The sequence below is a fragment of a genome, unplaced genomic scaffold (assembly GCF_019419815.1).
Source record: "Pyrus x bretschneideri cultivar Hongxiangsu unplaced genomic scaffold, Pyrus_bretschneideri_v1 Contig100, whole genome shotgun sequence".
Classification (NCBI taxonomy): domain Eukaryota; kingdom Viridiplantae; phylum Streptophyta; class Magnoliopsida; order Rosales; family Rosaceae; genus Pyrus; species Pyrus x bretschneideri.
In genome coordinates this window covers 944,220-958,525 of record NW_025999392.1, presented here as the reverse complement: position 1 = coordinate 958,525, position 14,306 = coordinate 944,220, and positions in this window count along the sequence as shown.

Sequence of the window (14,306 nt, the reverse complement as noted above, 5' to 3'; positions counted from 1 at the left end):
TTCGTCAATCTATCGTTTTACGAATTCTCCAAAACTAATTTCAACGATCCAAACCGTCAAAATTGTTTGTATATGCTTGGAGATCACATCAGCAAAAAATCACAAAAAAAAAAACATTCAGAGATCAAGTAACGGGACAAAGCTTTTCAACGGTTATAAACGAAAAATCACGATTTAATGGTTATTTTAACTCCAATTTTGATGATTTTTTATAACTACACTCCTTGACCCTATATGAATACAATGAATGAATTCGATCTTCAATTTAAAATATTTACACAAGTGGATACCACAAAATCTTATGTTATACTTAATGAAAGTATAAATAAATTCTAAGTGTTAGTCAATCTATCGTTTTACGAATTCTCCAAAACTAATTTCAACGATCCAAATCGTCAAAATTGTTTGTATATGCTTGGAGATCACATCAGCAAAAAATCACAAAAAAAAAACATTCAAAGATCAAGTAACGGGACAAAGCTTTTCAACAGTTATAAACGAAAAATCACGATTTAACGGTTATTTTAACTCCGATTTTGATGATTTTTTATAACTACACTCCTTGACCCTATATGAATACAATGAATGAATTCGATCTTCAATTTAAAATATTTACACAAGTGGATACCACAAAATCTTATGTTATACTTAATAAAAGTATAAATAAACTCTAAGTGTTAGTCAATCTATCGTTTTACGAATTCTCCAAAACTAATTTCAACGATCCAAACCTTCAAAATTGTTTGTATATGCTTGGAGATCACATCAGCAAAAAATCACAAAAAAAAAACATTCAGAGATCAAGTAACGGGACAAAGCTTTTCAACGGTTATAAACGAAAAATCACGATTTAACGGTTATTTTAACTCCGATTTTGATGATTTTTTATAACTACACTCCTTGACCCTATATGAATACAATGAATGAATTCGATCTTCAATTTAAAATATTTACACAAGTGGATACCACAAAATCTTATGTTATACTTAATGAAAGTATAAATAAATTCTAAGTGTTAGTCAATCTATCATTTTACGAATTCTCCAAAACTAATTTCAACGATCCAAACCGTCAAAATTGTTTGTATATGCTTGGAGATCACATCAGCAAAAAATCACAAAAAAAAAACATTCAAAGATCAAGTAACGGGACAAAGCTTTTCAACGGTTATAAATGAAAAATCACGATTTAACGGTTATTTTAACTCCGATTTTGATGATTTTTTATAACTACACTCCTTGACCCTATATGAATACAATGAATGAATTCGATCTTCAATTTAAAATATTTACACAAGTGGATACCATAAAATCTTATGTTATACTTAATAAAAGTATAAATAAACTCTAAGTGTTAGTCAATCTATCGTTTTACGAATTCTCCAAAACTAATTTCAATGATCCAAACCGTCAAAATTGTTTGTATATGCTTGGAGATCACATCAGCAAAAAATCACAAAAAAAAAAACATTCAGAGATCAAGTAACGGGACAAAGCTTTTCAATGGTTATAAACGAAAAATCACGATTTAACGGTTATTTTAACTCCGATTTTGATGATTTTTTATAACTACACTCCTTGACCCTATATGAATACAATGAATGAATTCGATCTTCAATTTAAAATATTTACACAAGTGGATACCACAAAATCTTATGTTATACTTAATGAAAGTATAAATAAACTCTAAGTGTTAGTCAATCTATCGTTTTACGAATTCTCCAAAACTAATTTCAACGATCCAAACCGTCAAAATTGTTTGTATATGCTTGAATTTTCGAGTGTAGATATAGTACTTGAACGAGAAATGTTTTAATGTTTTGAAGTAATATTTATGTGGCAATGTGTGGTATGTGCAAATTTTTAAAAAATATATTTTTTTCTTAACGGGTCATAACGGGTCGGGTCACTTTACCCGTTGGGTAAAGTGACACGACCTGTTAAGGACCCGTTAAGATAACGGGTGTGACACGACACGACCCGTTAAGATAACAGGTGTTACACGAAAACGACACGAATACGATAGACACGACCCGTTTGCCAGGCCTAGTAGAAACTAACTTAAACGCAAGGGGAAAGTTTCACACAATACTTAGGGTCAAATTCAAACTTTTGGACCCTTTCTTCAACAACCAATACTTGTGAGTTCATTCTCACTTATTTCTCAACTCTTTTTCTTCTTTTTTTTTCTTTTTTTTTCAATGAAAACCCTTCCCCCACACTTGTTTTTCTGCAAAATGTTGATCAAAAGGAATTCCCTTTAAGTCATGCTCCATTATTATTTAAGAACAATGGTGTGGATAGTCCTATTCTAGGCTAGGTAAGGATAATGTGGCTAACAAAGAAAATAGGCTAAATAAGGCTCAAAGGGGTTAAACCAACAATACATATGCAAAGGGTAAGGCTTTTTGGCTGTGGTTTTAACTAAACAACTTCATCTTATTGTATGTTATGCAATCAATATCATGCTTTGAATGAAATGGGCATGAGTTCTATTATTTGGAACTATAATGATGAAACCCATTCTAAGTAGCAACCAAGCAAAGAAATGATGAGATCATGCAACAACTTTAGACAACAAGAAATCACAGATTAATACTCTCCAAACAAAGTTTAGGCTCGAGTCTTTCAGGGTTGTAGCATTAGTTTGAGTTCTTTCCTTTAAGCATGTTACAAAAACTGATTTTTTTTCTTTGTGATTATATGTGAATTCGTAAACGACAACTACAACTAACAAACATAACTATCATGGCAAAGTAAAAGCAATAAAGAGTAGGGTTTAGTAATGCAAATCTGGTTGTGGATTGTTGGAGATTCCTAGGTCTTCTTTATTTGAATGCATGGGTTGCCTCCCAAGAAGCACTTGCTTTAACGTCTTCCAGCCGGACGATACCTCTTTTTAAGCTCCATTAGAGCCCACGGCATGGAGGGGTATTTCCTCCACAACTTTCCCCTCAAAGTTCTCATAATAAGGCTTTATGAATGAAAGAGGATAGTGATCCTCCCTGATTGTGGTGTTAAGCTTTCTAAAGTCAATGTAAACTTTCTCACCACCTTGATTTCGATTGGGAACCTGCATCAAAGAAGGTAACAACCTATTAGTTGAAATGGGAATTGGAATTAGGATTAGAGACTTACAAACATGTTGTGATGGAGGCTCAAAAATGGCAGCACTGTCAACAAAATCACTAGTGGTGCTTTCGGCTAGATTGGGTGTTTTTAGAGCAACTACTCCAATTCCCTCTTCAATGGTGGTTCTAGATGCATCATTCTTGATAGGTGTGGATTGTTCCTGCCCTATATCTTTATTCGCATCAATGGCAAAACAAGGGTGAACATCATTAGGATTCTTAATAGATTCAGAAACATTGAATTTAATTATATCACCACCAAACTCCATGGTTAATGCTCCCTTGGCCACATCAATTTTGGTTTAGGCTGTTTTCATGAATGGTCTTCCAAGTAGGAATGGCAATGGTGGAGAATGGGTCGAATCTTCCATTTCAAGCACATAAAAATCAGCCAGAAGATTAAATGATCAACCTGCACCAAAACATCTTCCAAAACTCCTTTTGGATATGCATTAGAATGATCGGCTAATTGAATAATAACTCCATCATTTTAAGCTCTCCTAAGTTCATAGATGCATAAATAGAGTAAGGCATGACATTAATGGATGCACCTAGGTCTAACATAGCATGTTCAAACCTTGTATTACCAATTACACAAGGGATAGTGAAACTACCTGGATCTTTGCATTTAGGAGGCAATTTCCTTGGCAACATTACAGAGACATTTTCACTTACATGTACCACTTCCTTGTTCGAAATCCTCTTTCTTGTTGTGCAAAGTTCTTTCAAGAATTTGGCATACTTTGGAACTTGTTTGATTGCATCAAGGAGAGGGATATTGACTTGCACCGTTCTAAATGTATCAAAAATGTCCTTGTCACTCTCTTCTTTCTTTGATTGCAAAAATCTGGGAGGGAAAGGCACATTTGATGGAATAATATTAGAAACAATTGAATTTGGACCTACCTTACCTTTGTTGGGTGGCTTAGAAGCATTGAGTGGCTGCGGCAAGGGTTGCTCCACCCTTGTCGTGGCTTTGCCTTTGTCCTCCTCCTCTTGCAGCAGCTTTTCATCCTCCTTTTGGCTTGATTTGGGTGGTTGTGGGGTGGTTCCAACTTCCTTGCCACTTCTTAACGTGATAGCATTGGCGGTTTCAAATCCTCCCCTTGGATTCACAATGGTTGAACTAGGCAGTTTGCCTTGTTCTCTAAACTGACCTATGAATTCTGCCATTTGCCCTATTTACTTCTTCAATTCATCCACCTCCTTAGCTTGATTTTGTACTCCCTGCGTCAAAGTGGTTAATAATTGAATAACCTTATCATTATTCAAAGATGTACCTGAATTTGATTGAACCCAGAGGTGGTTGAGGTTGCATTGGTGTGAATGGCCTTTGAAATATCCCAGGGGGTGGTGGACGAAATCCTCCTTGATGTTGAGGCTCCCTCCACTTCATGTTTGGATGATCTCTCTATCCCGGATTGTAAGTGTTTGCGCATGGATCATATTTGGGCTGATTTTGGCCTTGAAACCCCACGACATGGGCACTTTCCCATCCTCCATTCTCTATCAATTGAGGACAGTGCGCAGAGGGGTGTCCTTGCATGGTGCACACCCCACATACACTTGCTTTTTGCACTTTGGATCCATCAACAACCTATGACATAAGAACAGTGAGATTGGCCAATTGAGATTGAATTTCAAATATTGCACTTACCTCATTCACTTGTGGTTGCTGCCATGGGATGTCCTTTTGTCTGACTCCTTCGTATTGTTGTGCATTTAAGACTCGATTTGCAAGTAAGGTCTTGGCATGAATTGGTGTTTTGTCAACCAAACCTCCTCCTGCTGATGCATCTAGCATTTGTCTCTCAATTGGAAGAAGTTCTTCATAGAAATATTGAATTAGAAGCTCTTCTTTCATTTGATGTTGGGGCCATGATACAACTAGAGTCTTGAAATGCTCATAATACGCTGGAAAAGATTCTCCTTAGTTTTGTTGAATGCCACTAATTTTCTTCCTCAAAAGAATGACTCTTGAAGTGGGGAAGAATTTCTCTAGGAATGCTCTTTTCATGCTTTCCTAAGAAGTGACGGTTCCAGGTGCCAATTCGTACAACCAATCCTTAGCTTTTTCCAAAAGAGAGAATGGAAAAGCTTTCATCTTCAAAATGTTGCCATCCACGTTGATTGGAGTCATGCTTGAACAAACCATTTCAAATTCCTTCAAATGCTTATTTGGATCCTCCATGGACAGCCCATGGTACTTTGGAATGTGATGCAGCAAGCTAGACTTCAATTCGAACTCATCGGTCTTATCTTGAGCTGCCCTTGTATATTGAATGCATAGGGGCACGATATTGTCTAATCCCAAGGCTGAAAGTTCCTTGATTGTGCAATTGTCCATGATGGGTTCTTCCTCTTCTTCCTTTGCCGTGGCCTCTTCTTCCTTTTTTACTTCAGATTCTGAGCCAGAATTAGGTAGATTAGGTTCTAGCTCCTTCCTATTCCTTCTCAAAGTTCGTTCAAAATCGTCGTCAAAGTCCAAGATATTTGCGCGAATAGGTTGAGAACTTCAAGTCATAAACTAGTACCTAAAAACAAGAAAACAAAACACAGTCAGAAACTAAGATTAGAAGACACGAAAAAGAAACAAAAAGAAACAATGGGGGATTAGCAAAGTTGCTAATCCCCTGCAACGGCGCCAAAAATTTGATGTGTTATATAATAGCACTCAAATTAAACCTTTTTGTTGACAATTGTAGTAGAGATGCAAGTAGGGATCTTTCTAGGCTGGGGATTAGGAGGGATTGCTAATCTACTTAAAACTGACTCAAAAACACAAAACTAGTCTTAAAAACACTTAACTAGCCTCTAAGACTCTCAACTAGACTTATATGACTCAAAACAAATTAAAAAGACTCAAAACAGCACAAAACAATCAAATAGACTCAAAACAGAAACTAAGAATGATTTTGGACGAATTCTAACTTAACTATGACTCAAAACACTTAAGGAAACAAACTAAAACAGGTTCTAACTAAGTAAAACATGAAATATTAAGGGCGGGGAGGGGGGGGATTGGTTTTGACGAATTTAAAGTAAAACAAGCAGATTTAAAGACTTAAACAACTTTGGACGAAATTGGGTGAATTGATGGGTGATAAGCTAACTAGAGGGTCCTTCTCCACACATGACACACTTGCATACAAATTGATTTCCAGTTGCTTTTCCAATAAAACATGAACCTCAACACCCCAGATTAACCGTGACATCACTAATTAACCCTCAGATTTTCCTTAAGTCATTGAATTGGATGGAATACGCATCGGCAACCACATTATTCTTCAATAGTTCCCTACATGAACATCATAATAGAAATACAATCAAAGATCATTAAGCTTTGTTAAAATCATAAGCATTAACAAGGCATTCGTAACTATGACATCATGATACTCATGCCACCAAGAATTCAACTTAACACGATTGTGCCTTCACTACTTGTGGATATAAGTTCATAACGATTATGTGAAACTCCCTTATATTCTAGCATCAAATTCATGCATGCAAACTGAGTGTGCACCCTTAATCAACATACAAGAATAAGTTATTAATCTAACAGTTAAGCAAATTGCATTCATGATTTATGAAATCACAACTGGAGTTAATCAATTCATATTGCAAATATAATCATGGTATCAAAGTCTCCTCTAGCTAAAATGAGTTTAGCCTCTCATGTTCACAGCAAAACAAAGAAAATATAAATTAAACATTGAAAACAAAGATTGAATACACCTAGAAACGCTCCAACAATCCAACAATCTTGAATGGTAAGCACGGCTCCAATGGGTCTTCTCTCCTTCTTCTTTGTTGCGGCATAAGGGTGAATGGGTGTGAATTGGGTATGGTGAATGGATGTTGCGGAATTGTGGGTGTGGAAGGGAAGAATGATGGCTGAATGAGTGAATGATGAAAGATAAAAGGATTAATTTTGTGCGGCAGATTGTGTCCAATAAAAGGAGAAAGGGCAAGGCAATAATTAATTAATTTAGGAAAGATTTAAGACGCCAAATCCTCCAAGAAAAGGGTAACAAATCAGAATCCGATGAGGAAAAGGGAAGGGACTTGTGGTAGGAATTGAAAAGGGAAAGGGAATGCCTTGCTTGTGCGGCAAGGAAGGAATTTTAAAGGGATAGGTGCGGCATTGAGTTTAGGAATGGGATTTAGGCTTCTAGAACATATATTTAAGTGTCCCAATATATTTAGGAATCCCCCTTAATAGCAAGGAATTAAGTAGGAAAAGATTAGGATTGACTAAGTCAAAATAAGGAAGTTTGACTCATGTTTCCTTCTTTGTAGCTAATTCCTTTTCTTCCCAGTCTTGAATTAATTTCTTCCATCCCTTTAGCAGATTCCTAGCCTTCTTTGGTCTTCAATTTCGTCCATCCACCTTGCCCTAAGCATATGCTAACCATTCCAAGCCCAAAACTGCTCCAAAATGCTCCAAATTGCACTTTCTTGCCACTTTAACCATTTGGACCTACAAACACACGAAAATAGCTTAAAATACTAAAATAACTAGAAACTAACAACGTAAATGAAAGAAAACAAGCTAACTAAGTTGCATAAATATGCTCTTATCACATGTCTTTGTGCTAATTTTCTCAAGTTCCTTTATTCATTCAACAAAGGAATAAGCACTTGTTGTTTGTGTTGTCATCTTTATGATAGACTTATCTAACATGTTCTTCCAATGATGCATTATCAATAGGAAGATTGTGAGGATGAGATTACTAAGGTAAATATATAATCCATTTAAGACATCTGCGGGGTTGTGGTACCAAGTACGGAAACTAAAGCTTTCGGCTTTTCTATGTCAAGTTTTGGTTAGCGTTTGCAAATATATCGATAAACAAATACATAATGAATATGGATTGATTGATTTTAAGCCATTTGATCCGGGTCTTTAAATCAAATAGCACCGCCCACTATTTTGACAAATTTCATATCCCTTATAGGAATTTAGGAGTTTTGAAGGAAACTCTTAGTAGGGTATAAGAGGCTCACTATTACCAAGCCCACCTCAGAAGAATATCATACTGGCTAGCTTTAATAATAATGAGAAAGTACACTTACTCGTTTACATCTCATGTAGGTACCCATCGTATTTGGCCTCTAGAGAATGATGTCTTCGAAGAATATCATATTGGCATTATTGCACTTAGTCAAGTTACTCCTACCATGCCAGTTCGTGTAGAGGTAAGAATAGCCTCAGAAGAATATCATATTGCCCATACTCGTTGCTTACTGACACAACATCATGTACGTATATAGAACCCCTCTTGAGTGTAAGCACATATATACCTTGTGTTCCCTATAACTAGGCTAAGATGGTGTATGAGTCATAAATGATCAGAGCCGACCACGGTGGAAAGCCACGAAAGAGTGTTCAATGCACTCTCACACTTATCAACTTAATAATGTTTGGTTGAGGGTTCTTATGTCTCATCACATATAAGCATGCATTTTAATCACATTAAAATAATTTGGTCCTATCACAACTATTGGCCCATGTGATTGATTTAGTAGTATATGATACTCCCACTATGCTAGTAAAATGATTTTTAAAGTAAGAGTATATGGTACTACAAACACAAGTTTTGCATTCATTGATGGACTATATAGTTGCCTTAGGGCCTTAGGATGACTATGAACCTTCGATTTGATCTAACACGGGCATAGTGTTGGATCTCGGTCTAGGGATGGTGATTGATTTTAGTTATGCGTTTAATCATATTAAGGCATGTTTTTCCTATTTGGCGTTGGACCCAACTACTCCAATTTCATGCATATCAAATAAAACAAGAAAGGAGTACTTTAAAGTAAAGAAGAGCTTATGCTCTTTTACATCATTTGTTCAAATCAAATTACAACCAAAACCTTATCTACACATTCCCATGGTTCAAACAAATTTGAGAGACGGCCAATGATGCGAGTTTTATACGCGCACAAATTAAACCCTCTTTTTGACAATTGTAGTATAAGTATAAGTAGGGATCGTTCTGGACCGGGGATTAGGAGGGATTGTTAATCACTTGGATTTTTGACTCAAAAACGTAAAAACAATATAAAACACTAAACTAGACTCAAAGAATGTGAAACTAAACGTTAAAACATTAAGACAAACCAAAAGACTCAAAATTCTTTAAAAACACAAACTAAATTGATTTCTAACTAATTTGACAATAAAGTAAAGGGGGGATTGTGTTTGGACGAGATTAAATTAAATGGACAAATTGTAATTAAAGGCAAAACGTAAATATGAATGAGATGAAAATATGGATGATGGAATAGCCAAGGGGTTCATCTCCACACATGTTATACTTGCATACAAAATTGATTCTCAGTTGGTCTTTCGATAAATTATGAAACTCGACACTCCAAGTTAATTAGGTCCGCTTAAATTAACCTTCAAATTTCCCTAGAATCATTGAATTGGATGAATATGCATCGCAAACAAATTATTCCTAACAAGTTCTCTATATGAACAGCATGATAAAGATACAAGTTAGAATCATTACGTTCTTTGGAAATTATAAGCATCGACAAGGCATTTGTAACTATGAAAAGCATGATACTCTTGCCAGGAATTCAATTAACGCGATTGTTTATAAGCAACCTCCACTACTTGTGAATACAAGTTCATAACTATTAGGTGAAATTCACTTATATTCTAGCATCATATTCATGCATGAAAATTAAGTGTGCACTCTCAATCAACATACATAAATAAGTTATCAATCAAACAGTTAAATGAATTGAATCCAACATTCATGAAATCCCAACCAAAAGTAATCAATTCATATTGCAAGTATAACCATGGTTTCGAATCACCCCCTAGCTAACTAGGGGGTTTTAGCCTCTCATGTTCGCAAAAAGAGAAATACAATTGAATTTAAACATAAAGCACAAAGGATTGATTACACCTAGAACGCCCAACGAATCCACTTGAATTGGTGCGCGTCGAAGCTCCTCTTTCCTCTTCTCCTTCTGCGGCAGATTGGTTAAATGGTGTTGGTGGATGATTTGCGGGTTTAGGGATGGATTTATGGAGGTTGGGTGGTTTGTAATGGTGTGGAGTGATGGAGGATGGTGTGGAATGGTGTGAAATGGTGTGAAAGGTTGGAAGAATGGCTGCGGCAATGGGAGAAATTGGGAGATAATACACGGCTTATTGTGAAAATATGTGGAAGATCAGAATTATGGAATATGGTTGATTAGTGTTAGGTTTTTGGAATGCACGGTTTAGGGTATATAAATGGGATAATGGGAAGTGGACGATTAAAAATGGAATAATGGGCTAGTGCGGATGGTGGGAGAATATGGTGTGAAGGTCTAATATATTCTTTAGGGTTAGTGGAATTAGGGTTTAATAATGGGAGTAAATGGAATGTTGGATGAATAATATATTAGATATGGATATGGGAAATTAGTGCACGGATTGTATATGGAATGGTGGATGAATAATATATTAGAGGATTAGGGTTAATGGCAATGCACGGCTTAAGGCCAAGAAAAATGAGATAATGGGTTGAATAAAACAAATGAATGAATGGGATAATTAGGTTGTAATAAAAAATGGGATATGGTGGCTTAATAAATAAATGGCAATGGGATCATGGTGGCTACGGCTTAAATGTGAATTAATTAGGTTTTGTGGTGCTGCATGATATGAATGAAAAGTAGGGGAATTAGCGTCAATTTGGAAGGTATGGCTGGGAGAAAAATAGGGTAGAATGGGTGATATGGATGGGTGCGGCTGCAAGATTATTGTGGCTTGTTTGAGTAGGATTCCTCGTTTTGGTAAGAATTCATCGTTGGAGTAGGAATTCGTCGTTTCTTCACGTCTTCAACTCATTCATTCCTCTTTCGCTCCAAAAGGCTCCAATTTGCATCTTCTTGCACACTTTGGCCTTATAATCTGAAAATATACAAAAGTGGCCTTAAACACTGAAATAGATAAGTAAACACAACATAAATGCACGAGAACAAGCTAATTAAGTCGCATGAATATGCTCCTATCAGCCAATCACATAGCTCAATTATCGTAGGCTTAGGTTCATAATCACCCATTCTTTAATTATAATTAACCTAGAATGCAACAATGTCATTTGGTTTTTGTATCCATAGAATTGATTTAAATGGAGTTTGATAGGAGCATATTTATGCGACTTAGTTAGCTTGTTTTCTTGCATTTATGTTGTTAGTTCCTAGTTATTTTAATATTTTAAGCTATTTTCGTGTGTTTGTAGGTCCAAAGGGCTAAAGTAGCAAGAAAGTGCAATTTGGAGCATTTTGGAGCAGTTTTGGGCTTGGAATGGATAACACATACTTGGAGCAAGGTGGATGGACGAATTTGAAGTTCAAAAGAGGTTAGGAATGAGCAAAGAAATGAAGGAAATAAATTCAAGACAAAAGAAATCAAGGAATCCAGCAAGAAAGAAGGAATGTTAGCCAAAGTTATCTTTGTAATCCATCTTTTGTTTTCGATGTTTAATTTAAGTTATCTTTGTTTAATTGTGAACACGAGGAGCTAAACTCATTTTAGCTAGAGGAGAATTCAAGGCCAAGAACATATTTGCAATATGAATTGATTACTTCCAGTTGTGATTTCATAAATCGTGAATGCAATTTACTTAACTGTTTGATTCAAAACTTATTCTTGTTTGTTGATTAAGGATGCATACTTAGTTTGCATGCGTGAATTTGATGCTAGAATATAAAGGAGTTTCACCTAATTGTTATGAACTTATATTCATAAGTAGTGGAGGTTGCTAGTCACAATCGTGTTAAGTAAATTCCTAGCAGGAGTATCATGATGGTGATGCGAGAATTATACGCACACAAATTAAACCCTCTTTTTATCAATTGTAGTATAAGTATAAGTAGGGATCGTTCTTAACCGGGGATTAGGAGGGATTGCAAAATCACTTGGAAACTGACTCAAAAACGTAAAATAAAGTTTAAAACACTAAACTAGACTCAAAGAATGCAAAACTAAACATTTAAAACACTAAAACAAACCAAAGGACTCAAAACAGCCCCAAAACACTCAAAACTGCCTTAAAAACACTTTCTGGGCAGTTTTGAGCACTTTGACTACTTTGGACGAAATTGGGTAATAAAATGAATCAAAACACTTAGAAACACAAACTAAGACACTTTCTAACTAAGTTGGACACTAAAGCAAGGGGGGATTGAGTTTTGGACGAAATTAAACTAATTGCACAGATTCTAATTAAAACAGATTGTAAGTATGAATGTGATGGATTGCTAGCTAAGGGGTTCATCTCCACACATGTTACACTTGCATAATAAAAAGATTTCCAATTGCATTTCAATAAACCATGAATTCTCAACACCCCGGGTTAATTAGGTCCGCTTAAATTAACCGTCAAGTTTTCCTTAAGTTAATGAATTGGATGATTGCATACGACAACCCAAAGCATTCCTCACAAGTTCCCTACATGAATTGCATAATAGAGATACAAGCAAGAATCATTAAGCAACATGAAAACTATAAGTGTTGACGAGGTATTCGTTACTATGATTGCATGAAACTTATGCCAAGAATATGTTTAACGCGATTGTTTATAAGCAACCTCCACTACTTGTGAATATAAGTTCGTAACTATTAGGTGAAACTCACTTATATTCTAGCGTCATATTCATGCATGAAAATTAAGCATATACTCTCAATAAACATACATAAATAAGTTATCAATCAAACAGTTAAACAAATTGAATCCACAACTTATGAAACGCAATTAGAAGTAATCAAATCAAAATGCAAGCATAAACATATATTTCGAATCCCCCCTAGCCAAGGGGGGGTTTAGTTCCTCATACGTACAAAACAAAGAGAATTGAAATTAAACATTGGAATCGAGGAAAAGAAACACCTAAACATTCCAACAACTCATACTTGAATTGTATGAACGTTTAGGCACTCTTCTCCTCCTCTTCGTTGTAGCACAAGGTCTAAGGATAGGTTTGGAGGGTTGGGGAGTTATGGATGGTGTAGAATGATGTGTTTAGGATAGGGATGGATGTAGGGGACCTCAAGGCTTCTTTTTGGGCAGAAAATATGAAGAATGGTGAAGTATGGATGTGTTATAGAGAAGGGATGAATTTCTGGCGTGAATGGTGAATGAATTGTGTATGAATGGGAATGCATGGTTTTATAGGGAGAGAAGGGATGGGAGAACATGTGAATGGCAGCTAGGAATGATTAAAGAAGGGAATGCATGTGTAATGACAACTAGATTGGTTGGTGGAAATCTGAAAATGGATGGGAGAGGGAACATGACAGCTAGGTAAAGTGAATGTGGCTGCATGTTTGAATGATTAAATGATGCATGTGGGTTGGAAATGCATGTGCAATGATTCTTTGGTGCTGAAAATGCATGTGTAAGCATGTGTTGGCTGAATTAAAGAATGTGAGGGAATGATGAAAGGGGAAACATGACAGCTAGGTTGAATTATGAAGAGTGAATGCATGTGGCTGATTTATGTGAATGATTATGGGTGATTATGATAAGTGATAAGTGGTGATGATAAGTGTATGATATGTGATTATGATAAGTGATAAGTGGTGATGATAAGTAATGATTTATGATAAGTGATAAGTGGTGATGATAAGTAATGATATGTGATTATGATAAGTGATAAGTGGTGATGATAAGTAATGATATGTGGGAGTGTGGCTGAAATGAAGGAGTGGAATGTTGGAATGTTATGCACGGCTAAGGATATAGGAAAGGTTTAAATGTCCTAAAACTAAAGGGAACAAGGTTCCAACACTTTGGTCTTCAATTTCGTCCAACACTTTGGCTCCAAGCATAGGCTATCCATCCTTAGCCCAAAAGTGCCCCAAAAGTCTCCAAAATGCATCTTTTTGCTCCTTTAGCCCTTTGGACCTACAAACACACGAAAATAGCTTAAAGTACTAAAATAACTAAAGAAACATAACGTAAATGCACGAGAACAAGCCATTTAAGTCGCATGAATATGCTCCTATCAGATGGTCATAGTTACAAATGCCTTGTCAATGCTTATGATTTTCACAAAGCTTAATGATCTTTAATTGTCTCTCTATTATGTTGTTCATGTAGGGAACTATTGAAGAATAATGTGGTTGCCGATGAATTATCCATCCAATTCAATGACTTAAGGA